Genomic DNA, 22,588 nt, shown 5'->3' on the forward strand with positions numbered 1-22,588 from the left:
CTCATTTCCCCCACTGAATTGTCCTGGCACCTTTTTTGAAAATCAGCTGATTATTGCAGTTAGGGAGGAAGGTTAGAACAAACCATGTGATACCCAATTAGTGATGGAGACACTGTATCAGTATAAACATATTTACCTTAATATAGATACTGATGGGTGGATAGATCGATGTACCATCTATCTATCTATCATCTATCTATCTATCATCATCTATCTATCATCTATCTCATTTATATTACATTATACCATTTTAGCTGTATCTATGTATAATTATAGATATGTGTGTACATTGGTTAGTATATGCACACACGCACACATATATATACTATATACACATATATGGCTCTGTCCTCTGAGAGGGTCTAGGAACAATGTCATCCTACAAGCAGCATGCAGATTGGCATCTAGATTTTGGTTTTTAATATCATTCTCCAGTGAAAGGAACAAGGGCTCCTTGGAGAAATGGCAGATTCCAGGGCTGGATCAGGGAAAATTTAAGATGGACCCAGAGATCTTGTGGGAAACTAAGAAAGTACTTAAAAGACAAAATGTTAGGAATGTGTCAAAGTGACACAGGAGACAATGTGAAAAGCTCCCAGCGGGCAAAGCTGGAAAGATTTAATGAACAAAATAAATAATGTAGTATCAGATTATAACCCAAGGTATAAAGTAAATGCTCATGAGTTCATACTGATATAAATAAATGACCAAATAAATAAATACAAGAGGAAGAGGAGACAAATATCCCATACTAAGGAATTATGAATGATTTATGTGGAAATAACATCCTCAAGGAGGTGCATAACTCCCTACCCCTTAAGTGAGGGTTGTGCATAGTGACTCCCTCCCAAACAGTATAGTAGTTGGAGAGGGACCAAGGAGTAACTTTACTCTAGAATAATCTGACAAGAATTACTACAACCAGGTGATCAAAGTCAAAATCCTCAGCAATGTCATGTTGATAACATATATCCTTGATATGATGTGATAAGAAAAACACTTTACCTTTGGGGTCTTTCTTCCCCAACAGGCATAACCACAGTCTAAACATGAGAAAAACATTAGAAAATCTCAATGTGAGGGATACTCTACAAAATACCCGACTAGCAATCCTCAAAACTGTCGAAATCATAAAAAAATTAGGGAAGTTTGACAAACAATCACAGTCTAGAGAAGCCTAGGGAAACAAGAGGACTAAATATAATGTGGTATCCTGGATGGGATCCTGGAAGGGAATTCAAATAAAGTATGGATTTTAGCTAATAACTTTGCACTAATAATACTGATTCACTAGTTGTGACAGGTGTGCCATGATAAAGTAAGATGTTAACAATACGGGGAACCGGCTGCAGAGTACACCGAAACTCTCTCTACTATTTCTGAATCTAAAACTACTCTAAAACAAACAAAAATTTCTAGGCTTTTGAGAAAAGTTAATATTACCAGGTAAATGTGCATAAATACTGTTGCCCAGAAAATGAAATAAAATAATTGACCATCAATGCAAGCATTTATTTGGGAACTTTCTACTCTTTCTTTTTAATTTCTTTTTTCCTTAAGATTTTATTTTTAAGTAATCTCTACACCCAGCATGGGGTTTGAACCCACAAACACAGAGATCAAGAGTTGCACGCTCCACCAACTGAGCCAGCCAGGTGCCCTGGGACCTTCTGTTCTGATCTTCTTTAACAAAAGTGCACTATCTTAATTGTTGTACTTTCATAGAAAGTTTCCAAGTTGGGTAGTGTAAGTCTTCCAACTCTGTCCTTCTTTACCAAAGTTTTTTTTTGTTGATGTTCTAGGTCCTTTGCATTGCCATTTATATTGGATCACCTTGCCCATTTTTTCCAAACAAACAAACAAACAAACAAACATAAAGACTACAGGAATTTTAATGGAGATTGGATTAAATATAAACATCGATTTGGGGAGAAGAGACATCTTAAAAAATTAAGTCGTATGATCTATGAATGCAGAATAGCTTTCCATTTTGTTAGAGATCTACTTTAATTTCTCTCAGCAATCTTTTATAGGTTGCTTTGTACAGGTTTTTCATGTCTTTTGTTAGATTATTTCTTAGTATTTCTTTTGGATGCTATTGTGAATAAAACTGGTTCCTTAATTTAAAATTTTGATTGTTGCTGTATTAAGAAAAATAATTGGCCTTCAAATTTTGATTTTGTACCCTATGACCTTTCAAACTTGTTTATTAATTATAGATTATTGTTTTGTTTTGCTTTGGCTTTTGCAGCTTCCTTAAGATTTTCTATACACAGAATCATGTTGTTTGCATATGATGAGCTTTATTTCTTTTTTCCAATATATGCTTTTAATTTATTTTTATGGCCTGATTATACTGTCTAGAATATCTAGCACAGGATTGAATAGAAGTCATGATAATAAATATTTTGGCCTTGTTCCTGATTTAAGTGTGAGATTACTTAAGCTTTTACTCTTAAGCATGATGTGAATTTTAGGTTTTTCTCAATGCCCTTTTTGAGCTAGAGGAAATTCTCTTCTATTCCAAGTTTATTGAAATATTTTTTTCAAAATAAATGGATACTGGATTTTTTAAAATGCTATTCTGATTCTATTGAAATGACTTTTGTCCTTTTTTCTATTGATACTGTGAATTACATATTTGAATACAAGCAACTTTGTATGACTTTGGTAAATCCCACTTGGATGTGGTATATAATTCTTTTGATATGTTGGTTACCTTTGCTAATATTTTGTTAAGGATTTTTGTATCTATATTTATTTAGGGCATTGGTTTACAGTTTTCTTTTCATTTGATATCTTTGATTTTGGTATCAGAGTAATATTGGCCTCAGGGTGACTTGAAAACTTTCTTTACCCCCTGATAAAGTCTGAGTAGAGCTACTATCTTTTCTTCCTTAAATATTAGGTAGAATAGTGAAATCATCTAGATTTTTGTGTATCAGAAGATTTTTAATCGTTAATTTAATTTCTTTACTTATTTATAGATCTATACAGATTTCCTGTTCCTCCTTGAGTTTCTTGGTAATGGGCATATTTGTATCAGTTTATCCATGTTATCTAAGTCATTTAATTTGTTAGCATAAAAAGAGTATAATATTTTCTTGTAATAATTCAAGAAATTCAAGAATCCTTGCCTAATTTCTGTAGGCAAATTACTGATGCCCAGTCTCTCATTCCTGATTTTATTGATTTGTATCTTCTCTCTCTTTTTTCTTTGTCATTCTCACACTTCAGTTTACCAATTTTATTGACTTTTCAAAGAATCAACTTTTGGTTCTATTGGTCATCTTTGTTGGTTTTATATTTTTCTGATTTATTGATTTCAGCACTGGGCTTTATTTTTTCCTTCTTTCTATTTAATTTGGGTTTATCTCTTCTTTTTTCTTGTGGTAGGATCTTAGATAATTTTTTAGATCTATTTTTCCTTTTTAAAAAATTTGTCACTTATTTGAGAGAGAGAGTGAGTCAGAGAGAAAGAGAGCATAAGTGGGCATAAGGGGCAAAGAGAGGAGGAGAAGAAGATTGGGGGTCTCAATCCTGGGACCCTAGGATCATGACCTGGACTGAAGGCAGTCACTTAACCTACTGGACCACCCAGGCCCCCCTCTATCTTTTTTTCTAATATAAGTGTTCAAACCACTAAATTTCCCTCTCAGCATTTCTCTAGCTGCCTTCCTCGATTTTTAGGTCATATTTTCTTTTTCAAGTAATTAAAGATTTTCTTATTTTCCCTGTGGTTACTGATTGGAGCTTTGGATTACTTACAGATGTTCAACTTCCAAATACTTGAGATATCTCAATTTTTTTTCTATTGTTCCTTTTTAATTCAATTTCATTGTGCTTGATGAACATATTTTATATGATTTCAATTCTTTTAAATTCACTGAGATTTATTGTATGGCTGAGACCATGGTCTATCCTGGGGAATGTTCTGTTTATTCTTGCAAAGAATATGTATTCTGCTGTTTTGGGGGAGGAGAATTCTATAAACGCCAGGTTAGGTTGTTTGATAGTTTTCAAGTCTTTTATATCAGTATTAATTTTCTTCTCATTTCTATCAATTGTGAGAAGTAGGGTATTGAAATCACCTATAATCGTTGGACTGTCAGTTTCTCCTTTTAGTTCTGTCTGCATTTGATTCGTGTATTTGGAAACTCTAATATTAGGTGTGTGTACATTTATAACTTCCTTATATATTGACTTTTGAATCATAAGATGTCCTTCTCTGTCACTCATAATATGTTTTGTCTTAAGCTCTATTTTGCCTGATATTAGTATAGCCACCCCGACTCTTTTATGGCTCCTGTATATATAGTATATCTTTCCTCATCCTTTTACTTTCAACTTCGTTGTGTCTTTAAATCCAAATTGGGTCACTTGAAGACAACACAGAGTTGGATCTTGTTTTTTAATTGTCTGACAATCTCTGCCTTTTCATTAGTGTTTAGTCCATTCACTTGAAAAGACATGGATATAGTTGGTTTTATCTCTACTATTTTGCACTTTATTTTCAATATGTCTCATGTCTTTTTTTGTCCCTTTGGTCTTCTTCCTTTACTAAAGTTTTTGTATTGAATCAATATTTTAGTATCTTATTTCATTTTTTCCTTCTAAAAAGTAACCAGTTTATTAGGATATAATTCATATATGCTACATTTCATCTATTTAAAATATGCAATTCAATAATTTTTAGGGTATTCACAGAGTTGGGCAGCCCTCACCACAGTAAGTTTTAGAATACTTTCATCACCATCAAAGAACCCCAATACTTACTAGCAGACACTTCCCATTTTCCCCTCAGTCTCTCCCTGACCCACCTCTAGGCAATTATTGTTCCGCTTTCTGTCTGCAGAGATTTGCCTCATCTGGTAAGAGTGAATATCTTTGTATTGTTTCTGGTCTTAGGAAAAATACATTTAGTCTTTCACCGTTAAGCAAGATGTTAGCTATGGGTTTTTCATATATGCCTTTAATCAGGCTAAGGAAATTCTCTTCTATTCCTACTTTGTGAGTATTTTTATCAGGAAGGATGTTAAGTTTTGCCAAATGATTTATCTACATTAATAGAGACCATCATGTGATTTTTGTTGTGATGTCTGTTGTGATGTATTACACTAATCAGTTTTAGCATGTCGAGCCTTGCATTCCTGGAATGAATTCCATTTGTTATGTAGTCCTTTTATTTTATTTATTTTAAGATTTTAGCTATTTGTTAGAGAGAGAGCACAAGTGGGTGGCGGGGCAGAGGGAGAGGGAGAAGCAGACTCCTGGCTGAGCAGGGAGTCGGACATTGACTTGATCCCAGGTTCCTGGGATCATGCCATCTGCTGAAGGCAGATGCTTGACTGACTGAGCCACTCAGGCATCCCAGCATATAGTCCTTTTTGTAGGTTGATGGATTCGGGTTATTAGTTTTTTTTACTGAGGGTTTTCTTATGTAACATTATAAGATTTGTTAGTCTATAGGTTTCTTTCTTGTGATATCTTTTTCTGATTTTGGTATTAGGTTAATATTGACTATACAGAGTGAGTTGAAAAGTAGTCCCTATTGGAAGAATTTGTAAAGAATTGCCATTAATTCTTTAAATGTTTTGTATAATTCACCAGGGAAGGCATCTAGGCCTGGGCTCTACTTTCTAGGGAGTTTTTAATTTACTTTTTCAAAATCTTTACTTTTATAGGTCTATTTAGATATCCTTTTTTTTTAAGATTTTATTCATTTATTCATGAGAGACACACACAGAGAGAGGCAGAGACATAGGCAGAGGGAGAAGCAGCCTTCCTGGGGCAACCTGATGTGGGACTTGATCCCAGGACCCTGGGATCACGCCCTGGTCCAAAGGCAGATGCTCAACTGCTGAGCCACCCAGGTGCCCCTAGATATCCTTTCTGAGAAAGTTTTGGTTGCTTTTGTACTTTCTGGATTTTGTCAGTTTCATCCAATTTATGTACTTTGTTGGCATATGGTTGTTCAGAGTATTCCTTTACAAATCTTTTTTATTTCTCTGAGGTTGATAGTAATGTCTCTTCTTTCATTTTTATTTCTTTAACGCCACATTTTTGAGCTTTTCTCTTAGTGGTTACTCTAAGGATACTAGATTCAATAACTATCACAAGCTAGGTGAGGCTAAATATTGACTTAATTCCAGTAAAATATGACAACTTCTCCCTACCTTGTGCTACAAGTCTATCTGTCTGTGGTATGAACCCAGTAATACAGTGCTACAATTTTTGCCTGTTATAGTCTATGGCTCTTTGATTTTTAGGGCTTCCCTTCAGTTGAGATTACAAGCTCAGGTTGGTAGAGCATAAGGTTTTCCCGGCTCATTACCTAGTGAGTTTACTGTTTTCCTTGACAACACTGCCATACCTGAGTCATTATCCTGTGCTCCAGTCAACAGGGCTGCAGGTTTTCCTGGCCAGCTTCACCCTTATAAAATTACCATGTCAACTGATTGGGAGTGTGTGTGCGTGTGTGCTTGTGCATGTGTGTATAGGAAACGTGTAAGGGAAAGAAGGCTGCAGCCAGATTCCCGCTGTTCTTGCACAAAGCCATTTTTCCTATATACAGGAGCTCAAGTTTGTTGTTATTGTTTTTACAGCCCTAAAGTGTTTGTTTTTCACAAATTTGTCCAGTTTTATATTTGTTTTTGGGGGAAGGGATTCTCCAATATCTTCACACTGTCACATCCAGAAAGCCACACTTTCTGCTTTACAAAGAGAATGCTTCTCATAAAAAAAAAAAAAAAAGTCAAATAATACATGGAGAAATAAAGAATAAAAATCAACTCCTGTGGTATTTCAACTACAACTATTATGAATTCCAGCTACTATTAACCCCAATGTGACTGTCTTTTCATGCTCTCTTACTGTATTACTATGCAATTTTATATTAAGGGGACCACACATTACAGAATGCTTTACAACCTGCCATCTTTCAACAAGGTAGTGGGTATTTCAGTGTCAGTGTGAATAGATTTACATCAGCCATTTTAATGCCTGCACCAGACTCTGTTTTATGACATGGTTATTCTAAAATTTATTGCCCTCCCTTATTGAGGACTTTTAAGATGGCTTCCTCCTTTTTTCTTTCTATAAACAACAATTTGATAAATGTGCACCTGAGCACATTTGTTTAGGCATATCCTTCGCATAAATTTCTTTGAGAAATATCACAGTTTTCAGGGTGTGGTCATTCTGATTTGGGGAATATTTCTTATTTCATCCTCTAATGTACAATCCCTACATCAATGCATATGGGTAGCTATTTCTTTGTATTTTTGTAAGATCTGAGCATCATTCACCACTTTCTGGTTTCCCAGACTAATAACTGGCATTGATAATCTTTACTTTTGCTTGCACTTACTTTATTACTAGTGATTTCAAACATGTTTTCTTGTTTCTATTGAATCTTTGTGTCTCTTTTTCTGTGTGAATTTCCCTTTTCTATTCTTAGCTTATTTGTATTTGTTTGTTTGTTAGGTTCTTTTCATTTGCTGTATTATCTTTTATACTATTTCCATTTTATTTTATTATTTTTAAAAGATTTTATTTATTTATTCATGAGAGACACACAGAGAGAGGCAGAGACACAGGCAGAGGGAGAAACAGGCTCCCTGCAGGAGTCCCGATGTGGGCCTTGATCCCAGGACCCCGGGGATCACCACCTGAGCTGAAGGCAGACGCTCAACCACTGAGCCACCCAGGTGTCTTGTTATCTCCATTTTAAATCCATTTCCTATTTCAAGACTTGTACTTTATAACATATATTTCCTTTTATTGGCCTTTTACTTAAACATATTTTAGTTTTTGGGGGCACCTGGGTGGCTCAGTTGGTTGAGCATCTGACTCTTGGTTCCAACTCAGGTTGGGATCTGATGGGTCCCAAGAGCCAGCCCCGTTTTGGGCTCTGTGCTTAGTGGAGTCTTCTTGAGATTCTCTCCCTTTCCATCTGCTCCCCTCCAATAAATAAATTAATCTTTAAAAATTATTTTTATGGCAGGGCACAGGTTATGGAGTCAGAATGCTAAGGTTCTAATTTTACCTTGTTTCCTTAAGAGCTATATAAGTATAGTGAGTAACTGTATGCTTCACTTTCCTCAGATGTTAAGTGTGCTTTAATGCCAGTAAGTACCTCATAGAAATTGTATGAATGTCAAGTGTTATAATAGTTGAAAAACAGATTATGACTTAGAAGTCTTTAAGGAGTCTTAGCTTATTGTTATATAATAAAAATCTATAATATTTTTTGACTTTCTGGTTTTCACAGCCAGTCTTACCCTAAGATTTTGTGATTTAAATGTGCTCAGTCACTCCCCTATATTTACTTATACCTTATATCAGTACTTCTACAGGATTAACATTTACAGAGTTATATATTCAATCTATTTGCATTCATTTTCGTGTGAATGAGATGTATATCAAATGTTAACTTTTTGCAAATGGCTCATTTTGTTCGTGATCTATTTAATTAAACAATTATCAGATAATAATTTGTTGCACGGTAATTTAGTATTTTAGTAATTTCAAATTATTTTATCTTAGTAATTTGAAATGCCTGCTTTATATTAGATTGAATTCCCACATATAGTTGAGCCTAACTCTGGACTTTCTGTTTTGTTCTAATTATGTCTGTCTGCTTCTACATTGAGATCATATTCCTGATATTTAATTACTGAAACAATTTTAATACTTTTATGTCCATGTGGTTTTGTTTCCTCATTTGTAAAATTGTGAAAATAATTGAACCTCTCTCAGAGAGTTGTTTGAAAATTAATATGTTAACAGTTGTTAGACACATAAATTTCTCAGTACATATTAGCTGCTGTTATAATCATTATTCTGGAAGAATAAATAGTTTTATTACAATAAGACTGTCCAGTGAGTCATACCTCTCTGCACTCATGTCCCTTAACAATGTGAATTTCTCAGCCCTCGTCAAGGGGTGGAATCCATCTTCCTGCCTCTTGGATCTGGGTGGGCTGTGCCTTGATTTGACCAGTAGAATGGTACAAGTGACTGTGTGATTTGTAGGCCTGGGCCTAAGAGGCCTTAAAATACCTGCTTTTACCTATAGGAAAATTTCCTATAGGAAAATTTGGAGTCCTTGTGAATAGAAAAGTTGAGGTACCTTGAGTGGCTGTCCTGGATAGCCACAAGACACATGAGTAAAGCCATTTTGGACCATCCATTCCCAGAAGAGATCTCAATGCCAGCAGCCACATGAGTGACTCTAAGAGAGACAAGCAGGAAAACTATTGAATGGAGGGCAGCCAAATTGCAGAATTATGAACAAGTAAATATCTTAGCCTCAGTTTTAATTCCTTTGAAATGTCACAGTAGATAACTGATACACAGACTTTAATTTCCTATTTTATTTTAGATCATTATTTTTTTTACACAAAGTATTTTTAATTGGATTTGAAGATGTTTGTTGCAATCTGCGTTCGGTGAAAATACACAAAACACACATGTATTTAGCACAAATTTATGAAATACACTGAGCATAAGTGGGTAGGAAGTAGTCTCTGCCCCTGCTCCCCCTGAGAACTAAGTCAGGAGTAGCCCCACTGTGATGGAAATATTTCCTGCCACAGCAGGGCCCCCAGCATAACATTCACTACTTCTCTCCTCTCATTACTGGTGGGAACTCGCCATTGTCTTTCAGTTCCTCAGCACTATCCACACCTCCAACAGGCTCCCCTTTAGAAGACAGCAGAGGGTATGTGGGCCGATTCGAGTCAGCTTTTAACCCCTGCCGAACTTCTTCATCCTCCAGTACATCAAACGTCTCATATTCAACACCATTACTTTTCGTACTTCCAGAATTTGTTTGCAGAATCCACATTTTGATTCCTCTTAGTTTCCTTCTATAAAGCTCATCACAGAAGCTTTATTTGTCAGTACTTAGAAGCTTTCCTTTAATTTGGGAGCTTTGGGGCAAATTGTATCTAGTTTGTCAGATGCTTCCAGCACCTTAATTATATCAAATCCTCCTATGAGCGCTCCAGAAACCTAGAGCTGGGTAGAGGTGGGCCAATTGGAATAGGTTTTGAGGCCCTAAAACTTCTTCACCTGAGAAGATATCAAAACTGCTACACTGCATGTTATGCTTGTTAAGAATTCCTACCACGTGCTTGCTGAAACCCCAGCGGGGGCTCTTGAGGAGTTGCCTTCATAAATAACATGCAATGGGCGACAGGAGTTCATTTCTTCAGGCAAAGGCTGGAATCCTCTTTAGAATGCTTGTTACCACTGGGTGGGAAGGAGCCGCTAGATTCATGTCACTGAACTGTCCTGGTCAACTCGGGCATGTGCACCAAATAATAGGTCCTTTTTCTGAGAATTCTTGAAAAACAGGAATGTGGGAACAGAACTAATTTCATATTTTTCAGATACTTCAGTGTGGTGTTTAAATGTGGTGTCTGCCTTGATCAGGTGGGGGCCCCAATGTGGGGTGATGATAGGGTCGGAGGTGATGATCTGGGCATGGAAGGATTGACCTGAGGCAGAACAAAGGAGATGGAAGTTTACTGAATCCCCCAGTAAGGGGGCCCAGGGTAGGACAGCAGAGGAGAGGCCATCTGCAAGGAGGCCTGTGGCCTTAAGCAGTCTCTCCATTAAAGAACAGCATCAGCTTCCACTTCACAAATGAGACTTGAGGACTTTCTTTGGCTAACTCCGCGATCATGTTGTTCATCTGCAAGCACTGTGGGGCCCACGGTGCCCAAACATGGACCACAAGGAGCAGCAGTTCCTCAACGGCGGGGCTCAGCAGGCCTCCGCCTCTGCCCATCTGGCCTCAGTTGCACCCACGGCCTGGCTGGGGCCAGAGAGGAGCACCGGAACCTAAGTTCAGTTATTACTTCCATACCCCACTAACTAGAATTTTGCATTATTTAAAATTTTCTACCCTCTGTGCTGTAATTGGGTTTGAATCTGTATTTTAATCATCATTCTGGCAACACAAATGTCTGTGAAAATATAGACCATGAAGAAAACCCACAATAATACCTAAAATAAAATTTGACAAATTGCTAGATTATCAGTGAACATTTTTTTCCCTACTAATTAAATAGAGGACAGTGCTGTATATAGAGCAAGCAATGGCTCACCTGTGCTTCATCCCAGACTTTCTGGTCATCTGAAGCTAAAAGATGGTCTTATCCTTCTCCAAGGCCAACTGCCAACCCTCATGCCCATTCAGCTCCACCAACTAGAAACCTGGTATCAGTACCAAATGAGTCATGTTATTTTGCACAGAAGTTTGTCAGTTTTTATTCATGATATAAATTTCGGCTGATTACAAAAGGAAAATGCAAACCTCTGCCACTTTAGGACATATACCAAGATAAAATATGATAATCCGCACTTCCAAATCAGTAGCTATCGTTTACATGTAGGCAAATCTATTTAACTATGTGTTTCTCCATTAGGCATGAAAGATGTTCTGAAGTCCAAGGTGTTAAGTCTATTCACAGACAGCTTTTTTTCTGATCCCATGCCCTTTATTCACTGTGTGACATACTTTATTTCAGAATTTAGGAAAAAGAATAACTAAAAACTTTAAGGGAATCAAGAAGAAAATTAAGACCAACATAAGGGCAGCCTGGGTGGCTCAGCGGTTTAGCGCCGCCTTCAGCCCGGGGCGTGATCCTGGGAACCCAGGATTGAGTCCCACATCAGGCTCCCTGCTTGGAACCTGCTTCTCCCTCTGCCTGTGTCTCTGCCTCTCTCTCTGTGTGTCTTTCATGAATAAATAAATAAAAATAAAAAAAAAAGACCAACATAAAATTGAGTAGATTGAAATTTTCCTTAAAATAGTTCCTAAAATAAAGACAATTAGTAAAACTGATCTCTGGCATGTCTAAAAAGAAAACTAGAAGACAAGCAAAATTATCCAAAGAAGACATACAGATGGCCAACAGACACATGTAAAGATCCCCCAAATCATTAATTATCAGGGAAATGCAAATCAAAACCACCATGCGACATTACCTCAAACCTATCACAATGGCTAGAACCAAAGACACAAGAAACAAATGTTGATGAGGATGTGGAGAAAAATAAACCCTCACACTGTTGAGTGCAAACTGGTGCAGCCACTGTGAAAGACTGAATGGAGGTTCCTCAAAAAGTTAAAAATACAATTACCGTATGATCCAGTAATTATACTACTGAGTATTTACCCAAAGAATATGAAACATTAATTCAAAAAGAATTATGTTTACTGCAGCATTATTTACAACAGCCAAATTACAGAAGCAGCCCAAGTGTCCATCGATCAATGAATGGATAAAGGAGAGGTAATATGTATATACAATGGAATATTACCCAACCGTAAAACATGTTGAAATTTTGCCACCTGTAATGACACGGTTGGAGCTAGAGAGTATTATGCCAAGTGGAATAGTCAGAAAAAGATAAATACCTTATGATTTCACTCATATTATGGAATTTAAGGAACAAAACAAATGAACAAAGGAAAAAAGGGACAAAAAAAATCAAACTCTTAATTATGGAGAACAAACTGGTGGTTACCAGAGGGAGGTGGATGGAGAAGGGTGAATCGGTGATGGGGGTTAAGAGTTCACTTATCATGGTGAACACTGAGTAGTGTGTGGAATTGTTGAAACACTATATTGTACATTTAAAATTAATATAACACTATGTTAACTGTACTGTAATTAAAATTTAGAAATAAGTCCCGCGTCGGGCTCCCTGCATGGAGACTGTTTCTCCCTCTGCCTGTGTCTTTGCCTCTCTCTCTCTCTCTCTGTGTCTCTCATGTCTCATGAATAAGTAAATAAAAAAATCTTAAAAAAAAGAAATAAGCTTAACAATAAAAAAGCAAAATTAGTAATGATAAAGTTGTTTGACAATAGCTACAGAAGAGATAGTCCAATAATTCAACCGTAGGGCATGGCATTTTAAGTTTTTGTTTTGGGTAAAAAGGAAAGTAAAGTAGCTGGAATTAAATCCTCCAGGTCAAAAGTGTCCTATTTCTCTAATTTTCAGTAGTAAAATCATCTTGTGTAGAGAATTATTATTTAAGATGATAGTGAACTCAGTTCTGTTCTTTTTTTTTTTTAAGATTTATTTATTTATTTATGATAGACATAGAGAGAGAGACAGAGAGGCGCAGAGACACAGGAGGAGGGAGAAGCAGGCTCCATGCCAGGAGCCCGATGTGGGACTCGATCCCGGGACTCCAGGATCACACCCTGGGCCAAAGGCAGGCACCAAACCGCTGAGCCACCCAGGGATCCCCAGTTCTGTTCTTTATGATAATTTTCACATTTCTTATTTTTCTAGAAGTCAATTATGATGAAGTTCTTTTTCTGATTTACGTGAAATGTATTGTTCCCTATTCTTCTGAATTGAAATGAAATGGCGAGTTTTTCCCCCTTCATCTCAATGAGAACAATCTTTAGGGACCACAATATAATTTGATCATTTAATTTGATTTTCTGCCATATATGCCTTTCCTTTTTTTTTTTTAATTTTTTATTTTTTATTGGTGTTCAATTTACTAACATACAGAATAACACCCAGTGCCCGTCACCCATTCACTCCCACCCCCCGCCCTCCTCCCCTTCTACCACCCCTAGTTCGTTTCCCAGAGTTAGCAGTCTTTACGTTCTGTCTCCCTTTCTGATATTTCCCACACGTTTCTTCTCCCTTCCCTTATATTCCCTTTCACTATTATTTATATGCCTTTCCTAGCAGTGGAGAAATGGCACACCATTCTCCTTCCTCTGCTATTTAACAACATAGTAAGAGAGGTGACCAGTAAGATAGAAGCCAGGCCAAGTGCTCCAGTCTACCCCACTTTGGGTCTTATTTCCTGACCCCTCCAACGCCGCTCATGATCCATGCATTCTAACATATAAGTGTGCATCATATACATGGCATGGCACTTGTTTCTCAGGCCTGTGTGTGTGTTTTTCTGTCCATATATGAAAGCATTTACAGTACATGAGTGTGTATGTAGACCAGCACAGAAAAACTCAGGAGAATTTTTATGACTTAAATTCGTATATCATTTTCATTTACAAAGTATATCAGCCCCAATCACCTCATTTTACATTTTCCTACCTCACTTGTGTTTGAGGTAGAAAAAGCAGGAAGTAGTTGCCTCTCTTTATAGAGAAACGGCTGTGAACAAAGGAGGGTAAGTAACATGTTCAAGGTTACAGAATAAAAAAGGAGCACAGGTGGGACACCTAAATCTCTGACAAGTGCCCTTTACTCAATGCCATGCTCGTCCCACAGATAGAAAATATGTTTTCATGTAGTGGAAGAATGATACTCTTCTTTTTACTTTTTTTTGTTGTTTTTTGTGGGTTTTTTTTTTTTTTTTTTGAGGCATATTTCTTCAAGAAACATGTTCAGCATAACCTGGGTAGCATTACAAAGGAATACTAAGGATTAAATTCGATTACTATGTAGCATATATACTAATATTACTATTATAGCCTATATAGTAGCATATATTATTATTCTGAGTACTGATACCTGTTAAAAATAAGATTCTAGAATGCCATTGGCTTATACAGTTTTGAGAAGGGTTCTGTGGTAGCATGCTACACTCTTCCTTACAAGCACACATACACACACACATCCTATAAAAGTGTATCAGTAATAAATAAATAAGTAAATTAATGAATTGAATTAACAAATAATCAGCCAACCAGATACTTGCCTAATTTGGTCTAAAGCAAAAGCAGCAGAATTCGTGTTGCCCCTACTCATGATGTAATTTTTTTTCATGGACAAGCATTTGGCTTTTATTTGATAATTTAAATCCTTTTTTGAAAATGTTGGTAAACACAATCTGGATGACAGACATGCTTTTAACATATGATATGCGTCCCAGAATGTGATTTTTTTTTTTTTTTTTACCAAAAAATTCAGCATCAGGCCTCTTGGCTGCAGGTCGTTTCTACAGGGGTTCCTGAGAGACTAGCTTATTTACAAACAGGTGGCCACTACTTCCCGTGAAGTTCATAAAGCGCCTTCCCCTGTGCTGAGTCATCCGGAATGAAGTCTAAGGGCTCAACGTTTCTCTAGAAACTGTGGGCCAGGGTTGCCTCTTCCTTGCTCATCTGGCACTGCCTCCATTCAGACCAGTCAGGAATATTAAGAATGGCTTCACTGGCCAAGACCTCCTTTTTTAACTGCAAGGGAAACATTTTTTTTTTTTTAATTGTGTAGGAAAGCTTCTTTCCTCTGTCAAGTTCCTTTTTTTTTTGATCCTCCGTCAATTTCAACATAAAAAAATGTCACTCTTGGCTGCACAACGGGCTTGATGTCAGAGTGCTCTGGATTTCCAACAGCTAGCTCTATGTGTGGTTCCTGCACCTGGGGGATGAAGGCATCTTTAATGTCATTAGCAGAGCAGTGGCTGAGTTGCACAAAAATGACCTGTGGCTGGATGTGATAAATCTTACAATTTCTCTAAAATAGAACACATCATTTCCCTTGACTCTTAAAGAACCATCTTAGTGTAGAACCATTTTCCACCTCTTCCACCATCTTGCTGAAAGCTCCATCACGGACTGGTAGTGTCTGATGGGCAGGGTATGGACATGGTCATCAGCTAAGTCTCCGTTGATCAGAGGAAGGTAGCGATGTGTGTCAACGTTGACCACCAAATGCTTTTCCATTTTCTGTTTTTGCAACCAGCAAGGTTCTGGAGGCGAAGGAAGTTTGGAGGCGCTTTGGGTGCAGAGATGCTGCTGCCTGTAGATGGACGCTTTCCTTCTCTGCTTCAATCTGCCCATCCCCTTAGCCATCTTATAGAACAGCACAGTGCTTACAGATGATTAAAGAGATAAAAATGTACATATAGCCTTTAAAAGATCATTGGTCACAGAAGCAGGAATGATTTCATCTTCTGTGTGTGGGTTGGATATAAAACACCTATTTAATTTTAACCATCATTATTCTGAGCCAGCTTTGTGGAAGTGGGAGACGGCCATCTGCTCAGAAAGGTGATTATGAATAACACATAATGAAGCCTCATCCAACCAGCGCCGACTGGGACAGAGCCCATGGTGACCAAGACCGAGCTTGGAGATCAGGATACGGGGCTTGGGGTGGGAATTCTCTCACTTACCACTGCTGTGACCTCAAACAATTAGTCTTTGTCCCTTCGTCTGCAGAATGACAATAGTCTCCACATCATAGAATGTTTGTGAGGACTGAGTGAGAAAGTGCATGGAGAGCCCTGCACGGCACATCATGTACAGTCAATAAGCAGTTGCTCTTACAAGAAATTTGCCAAGAACTTCATAAAGCAAGATTTCTGACTTGATTCAAGAGCTCCTAGGTATTTTTAAAACTTTCCTGAGACTTTTGCTCTTTACCATAAAACTTAATATAAACACTTATCATGCAAACATTTCTGTCTTGTATAATGTTACTGGTAGTCACGAAAGAGCTTTCCAACCCTTCATTTCTTACTTTTTTTCTAGTCCTTACTTCTAAATATTCTGCCAAATTTCCCCAGATCATGACTAGTTCACTATGAGAAAAGATTAATGTGTTATTTTCCTGTTCAGTGTCTTAGGGTCCCGATTCTCACAGACTTGATTTCCCACACCCCCGTTTGTCAATTGCTTTCTGGAGAGATATGGCTAATGGGAGACAAAATTTGGAAAATGGAGGACTACAGGAGAGAAGCCAGGTTACTTCATTGCCTTCTTTCCTGGCTTTGGGTTGCAATTGTAGCCTAAACTGTCTCCATAATTCCATCTCTTTCTAGCAGACCTTCTCTCTGGGGCCACAGTCTCTGTTGAGCCAATCCTTGCCATAATCCCAGTTCCCAACTGGCTCTTGCCTCCATAAGGAGCTCCTCTGTGGTTTCAGCTTCTGTCTACAGGCTCTGCATCCTCAGGCTTTTGCAGCATCACCGTCTCCTTTGTCTCTACAGCTCTAGAATCACTTTGGGCTGGCACTAATCTCTGGATGTTGACATGAATCATGGAGTGTCCTCATCCTTCTCTGATCGTCTTGCAGATCTTCCTCTTCCTTTTTAACTAGTGGCCCCTATTAATGTCCTCTATTAAACTACTTGGTCTGGGTTCTCCTCCTGATTAGACCAGACAGATTCAATTATGGCAATTCCACAAACTGTTTTCTAACCAACTGACCTAGTGTACACATTTGAGTTTTAGAGTTTTTCTGTAGAATTTGATTGAATTCCAGAGGGCATTTTGTCTCATTTATTTATTTTTTAAAAGGCTTTTTTATTTACTTATTTGGCAGAGAGAGACAGCACAAGCAGTTGGAGCAGTAGGCAGAGGGAGAGGGAGAAGAGGGTCCCCGTGAAGCAGGGAACCTGACTTTCCGACAGAGGGGCTTGATCCCAGAACCCCATGATCTGAGCCAAAGGTGGAAACTTAACTGACTGAGCCACTCAGGCGCCCCCTGAGGACATTTAAAGTGGTAAGTCATTTTCTTTTCTTTTCTTTTCTTTCTTTTCTTTCTTTTTCTTTTTTTTTAAGAAAGTAAAAAAAAAAAAAAATGCCTGCTCTGGCCTTGACAACCAATTTTATTAACAAATAACTAAGTAGTAGAAATTCCGTGCCCAAGAACTGTAGGTGAAAAAAATATGATGAAGTCCAAGATATCATAGAAAAAGTCCAGAAAAAGAATAAAAGTCTATTTTCATCATTTCTTCTTGTTAGTATTATAGCTCTTGAAATTTTGGAATTTGAAGTAGAAATAATTTAATCAGTTTCAGGTTTGTCCTAAATAAAAGAGCTTGCAATTCTAAATGAAACCTCAAAATATATGTATTTAGAGTTTTTCTTTTTTTTTAAAAAAAAGATTTTATTTATTTATTCATGAGAGACACACAAAGAGAGAGAGGCAGAGACACAGGCGGAGGGAGAAGCAGGCTTCATGCAGGGAGCCCAATGTGGGACTCGATCCTGGGACTCCAAGATCACACCCTGGACCGAAGGCAGGTGCTAAACCACTGAGCCACCCAGGGATTCCCTGTATTTAGAATTTTATTCCTGGGCCTTTCATGCATATAGTTAGCACAAATCGAATAAACAAAAGAAAAAATATTAATAAAATACTAGAAAAATTATAACTAATATCAGAAAATAAATTTTCTGCTTAATTACAGAGACCATCATAAAGTAAGCCTGATATTTCCAACTTGTTGCTTATGTCAACACAAAAGAATTGAACTTACAACTTCCTTCAACTTTGTAGATCATTTGTAATTCAAGGGAAAAGTTTCTGCCCAAAATAAAAAAGGTGGATTGAATTATGAAGTTTAAGGAAATCATATTAACCTAACATCTCAAGTAAAATACAACCAGATTCTCTTAGGCAGCCGGAAGGCTATATTTATAAGCTTTCATCTTTGGGCAGATGGGTTGCATTCAAAAGGAAAGAGAACATAGAACAGTCAGTGTGTCCTGAGACATATACTTTTAAAAAATTGTCTAAATTAGTTCTTTTTCATTTCCCATGATTATTGGGAAAATATCAATAAGTCGGGGTTATGGAACTTATCTAAAGATGTGGAATATCTGCCTTGATGGATTTATGTGACCACAATGTTAATATAAATAAATAAATTTATTAAATTGACCGTTTTAGGCAAGTGTACACTGAGGTAAGGTAAGAATTACCTGAGTTGATGCAGCTGGTACTTAGCAAATGTTATTGACCTTGGAAAACATCACAATTCGCCAACAATAATAAAGCTCTAATGAAAAAAATGGTTATTCAGAAAGGAAACCAACATTAATGAGAGCGTTTCTTAAAACTGTCTCTCAAAGTAATATACCCATAAAAATAAGTCAATTAGGAAAAAATGTAGTGTTTTTATGGTACATAAGGAGTTTGTAAAAGAAGAAAGTCTAGGTCTAGGACTTAGACAGCTGTGGATTCCATCATTATAAAAATGTAATATAGTAATGGAAAAATATGTTTAAAAGTTGATGCAATTGTGAAAGAAACTAGGAAACCTCATATGAGAAGGAGTAAATTAATACAATACTTGTTTATTTATTTTTTAAATTAATAGGCTGCTTTTTTAGCAGTTTTAATTTGCAGAAAATATGGGGAATTCCCATTTACCCATTCTCTCCTCTGAGTATAGTTTTCCTTATTATTAAACCTTGCGTTAGTGTGAACATTTGTTACAATCGATGAGCCCATATCAATTCATTATTATTAATTGAATTTCATAATTTATATTAGAGTTCACTCTGTGCTATGTATTTTGTGGATTTTGACAAATGTCTAAGTGTATTACATATGTCCACATTACAGTATTATACAGAATAATTTCACTGCTCTAAAAATCCCCTGTGATCTACCTATTTAACCCTCCTCCTGCCTTTCCCAACCCCTGGCAACCACTGAATTTTTTTTTTTTATTATCTTCATAGTTTCATCTTTTCCAGAATGTCTTATGGTAGGAAATATACAGTAAGTAGTCTTCTCCAATGGAATTCTTTCACTTACCAACATACAATAAGTTTTCTCCATGTCTTCTCGTGACTTGATAGCTCCTTTATTTTTATTGGTGAACAATATTCCACTGTATGGATATACCACAGTTTCTTTATCCATTCACCTATTAAAGGACATTTTACTTGCTTCCAGGTTTTAGCAATTATGAATAAAACTGTTATAAACATTCATGTGCAGATTTTTGTGTGCATATAAGTTATAACTCATTTGGGTGTTTCTGGGATTTTTAATATTTATGACAGTTTTATGAAAACTTTATGCTATAAATGAAAACATTTAAACTAGGTTGACAAATTTCTAGGAAAAAATATATAAGCAAATTTACCTAAAGGAAAATTGGAAGGTCTGAATTGTCCCATAATTACTAGAAAATTGAATCAATAGTCCAAAGTATTTTCACTAAGAAAATTCCAAGCACAGAGTCTCTATCAACAAGTTCAAACGAGTGTTTAAGTAACAAAATATTGCAATCTTACTCATATTTTTTCAGAGCACTAAAAATTTATTTATGAGGCTAGTTTAATTTTAATGCCAAAATGTAACAAAAATAGTAAAGAAAGAAAAGCATGAGCAAAATTTACTTACGAAACATAGATGCAAAAATCTAGTAACAAAAGTAACAAAACAAACTAGCAAAAAGAATGTAGAACATATGTAAAGCACAAATGGTATAATCCACGTGACAAAGTTAATTTTACTTCGGGAAGATAAAGTATTAATATGGAAAAGTTAATTAATATAATTTGCCATATTACAAAATTAAAGATCATATAATACCTCCACAATTGCAGAAATGGCACTTATTAAAATATAATGTCCATTGATGTTGATGTTCTTGACAAATTAGAAACAGAAGGGAACTTCCTTAATGTGACTGAAAATCAACAGTAAACTTACTACGCAGTGAAGACTCATTGAAGGCTCTACTTCTGAGTTTAGGAAGAAGACCAAGATTCCAAGCAATAGCTCTTTTATTTAATATTTTATCAGTGTTTCTAACTAGCACAGTATTACAAGAAAAGAAATAAGTGTGTAGGGATTGGGAAGAATAGAGAAATAAAAGCTAATTTGTAAATCATATAATTGTGTAGAAGGAATAACAAAGACACCCACAAATGAATTATTCAAATTAGTAGAAGAGTAAAGAAAAGCTGCTAAATAAAAATCTGCATAGTACAATAAATTGTGTTCCTGAATAATAGTAATAAATAGTAAGAATACAAAGAAAAAAGTTTAAAGGTGACATTTACAGTAACACCAAGCATACAAATTATCCAAAAACATTTCTGACAGACTATGTTCCAGAACTCTGTGAGAAACATTTTAACATCTATTGAAAGACCTTAAACAATACCTAAATGAATTAAAAGATTGTAAAAGTACAATTGTAAAAGTACAATTAAATTGTACTCATTGATTTTACCCCCAAATGATTCTAGTCGACATCACAGCGTTTTCTTTCCATAGAAAATGACAAGCTGATTCTAAAATTTATGTGTAAATTCAAGAGGGTGCCTACAGCTAGGCAGTCTTGAAATAGAAGAATCAGTCCAAAGACTTGACTTATTAGGTATTAAGACTTATTGTAGAGCTATCCTATTTAAGGTAATGTGGTATGGGTGCAGAGGAAGACCAATGAAATAAAGGGGGAGCCCAGAAGCGGATGTATGGGTATGCAGACGTGTATGTGCCTGCGATGGCGTGGAAGGTGAGCGGAGGATGAAAAATCTCTTCCATAAATACTGTTCAGATCAGATGTATCCATATGAACCACAAATCAAAATGCTGCTTTACATCACACAGAAAATCAAGTCTGGGCTGATTAAAGATTTAAATGCAAAAGACACAATTATCAACACAGGAAAAGGTTTTTTATGATGTCAGGGTAGTGAACGGTCTGTATCTGTTGACTTCAGTTGGAGTATAAAATATGAAAACATGTAATGGTCCACCAATAGTATTCATAGAATTGAATAGATCATTCTTTTATATGTTGATCCGTAGTCATTACGTTGTCTACTTTAGCATTTTATTAAGAAATCATAAAACACTTTGAATGCAAAACAGCCCAGCCTCAATATTTACTCAGCATTGCACAGTGAGAAATACAAAATTTGCATAAAGTCCTTTTTATATGCATTGTGGTCAACTTTTAGGAAGGAATACCTAATAGACTTTAAAAATTCTTTGCCTTTTACTTACTATCACTGTTTCTATTTTGTTATTCAAATAATATTACAGGTTGGCTATTTCTAAATATGAAAATAAAAGAATGCGAGAAGAAGGGGAAATAATAAAATTGCCAGTATGTATTTGTGGGCCTTTGAGAATTATTTTTCTGTTTTGCTTCATCAAATGTAATTCGGTTTGAGGACAACTTTTACATCCAAAAAGCTGCTAAAGCTCAAGTTATTTCTTCCAATGGCATGCTTTTTCGTCATCAAATGTCAGATTCTGTAGCAAAAACTTTAGAGAGAATTATTTGTGTAATCTGTTCAGTTTAATCATGTAAAAGTTGCATTCCTAAGAAATCGTGTTACCAAACACAATCGTTTAGCAGGGAAAGGGGGGTTAAAAACTAATGACTTTCAGTTGCACAATAATGAAGTGATTTTTTGCTCTAGGAATTCCAACAATAATAATATTTTTCAAGCTGTTATGGACTGAATTTTTCTGTTCCCCCTAAATTTACACACTGAAGCCCTATCCCCCAATGCGACCGTATTGGAGATACGGCCTGTGCAGAGGTGAGAAAGGTTACATGAGGTGACGAGGTGGGGCCCTCATCCCATAGGGCTCATGCCCTCATAAGAAGAGATACTGGCATGTGAGGACACAAAGAAAAGGCTTTGATTCTCTGCAAGCTGGGAAAAGTTCTTACCAGGAACCAATCAGCTGGCACCTTCACTCTGGACTTCCCAGCCTCCAGAACCGTGAGAAAATAAATTTCAGTTGTTTAAGCCACCCAGGCTATGGTATTTTGTTATGACAGCCCGAACTGATTAATACAAACCTAAAAATGTGTGGCTATAAAACCTAACCCTCTCTGCCTAAATGTAGCATTGATGACACATGGCAT

At 36.4% G+C, this 22,588-nt stretch overlaps 1 long non-coding RNA gene and 2 pseudogenes across 2 annotated transcripts in view; 1 reads left to right on the forward strand and 2 right to left on the reverse strand.

The window, feature by feature from the left end:
- The window catches only part of LOC112658683 (uncharacterized), a 36,263-nt gene extending 34,390 nt beyond the window's left edge, over positions 1-1,873 (forward strand). For both annotated transcript variants that reach the window (XR_003135892.2, XR_003135891.2), the window contains one exon: positions 1,803-1,873. This is a non-coding gene — a long non-coding RNA (uncharacterized LOC112658683). The remainder of the gene's footprint in view (positions 1-1,802) is intronic.
- Positions 1,874-9,622: 7,749 nt separating this feature from the next.
- Positions 9,623-10,623, reverse strand: LOC112658492 (glutaredoxin-3-like; annotated as a pseudogene).
- A 4,370-nt stretch (positions 10,624-14,993) lies between these two features.
- On the reverse strand, positions 14,994-15,800 carry LOC112658493 (CWF19-like protein 1; annotated as a pseudogene).
- Positions 15,801-22,588: the final 6,788 nt, after the last annotated feature.

Source organism: Canis lupus, chromosome 12 (assembly GCF_003254725.2).
Source record: "Canis lupus dingo isolate Sandy chromosome 12, ASM325472v2, whole genome shotgun sequence".
Classification (NCBI taxonomy): domain Eukaryota; kingdom Metazoa; phylum Chordata; class Mammalia; order Carnivora; family Canidae; genus Canis; species Canis lupus.